The following is a 1,089-nucleotide window of genomic DNA, read 5'->3' on the forward strand; positions in this document are numbered from 1 at the left end:
TGTGTGTGTGTGTGTGTGTGTGTGTGTGTGTGTGTGTGTGTGTGTGTGTGTGTGCGTGTGCGCTTGTGTCTGTACTGCAGAGCTGGGGCTGCTTAGGAATTCCCGTCACGTCTCAGAGCCTCGATTAAGACGTTGCTCCAGTTTTGAGCAGACAGACATGTGGGGAGGAGGGTAAGGGAGGAAGTGATGGGGAGAGGATGCAGCAGGGGGTGGGGGGGTGGGTGAAAAAAGATGAGAGAACTCCAGAAGAGTGGGAAGAGAGGAAGAAGGTGATGAGCCGGGACCCAGCACAGGACAGAAAATAGAGAGAGAGAGAGAAAAAAAAAAAGAAGTGGGAGGTAAAAATGAAAAAGTAGTGAAATACTGCAGTGTCACAGCCTGATAACTGATAACCTAACCTCTGCCTTTCTTATCACTGTTCAAGGATTGCAAAGCAGCGAGTGCATCTGAGTTATACACTGTTAGTTTACGGTTCCAGGAGTAAAGGTTCTGCAGAGACAAAGTCAGGCGCTCGAGGTATTTTGTAAGCACTGACAGCATCTTGTCAGTTCAAACACAAGAAGCAAAAAGTCGTAACCATTCCCACTTTACTGATCAAAGAAGAGCAAATATTTAAATCAATCAAAGCTTAAACATTCACTCCGTCTTGCATACTTCATTCAGTCTGCACTTCTAAATGGTCCTGATGAATCATTAATCAGCTTAAATTAGTTATCGTTCAGTCTTGTTTCGTTTTGGAAAATGAGGACTCTCTTAAAGGTTAAACTTATATTAGACTGTTAGCAGTGTTTTGCTTTTTTTAAATTTTTTTTACTTCCAGAGGAAAATTAATCTAGTCTCGGAATATCTGCCTTAATTCAATTTTCAATAAGTATGCCAGCTTTGACGCATATAATTGGGAACCAAATAAGATTTTTAACTGGTCAAACATGGTTTAAGACACAAAAAAAAACAAAAACATTACAACAGCCTACCTAAAATTTATGATCCCCATGCCACAACTATAGAGGGGGTCAGAGGTTACGGGGTGGATTCGAGGCTTCTGTGGGTGTTCTGTGGTAGTCAAGTAAAGATATATATATATATATA

Source organism: Austrofundulus limnaeus, unplaced genomic scaffold (genome assembly GCF_001266775.1).
Source record: "Austrofundulus limnaeus strain Quisiro unplaced genomic scaffold, Austrofundulus_limnaeus-1.0 Scaffold13, whole genome shotgun sequence".
NCBI lineage: Eukaryota > Metazoa > Chordata > Actinopteri > Cyprinodontiformes > Rivulidae > Austrofundulus > Austrofundulus limnaeus.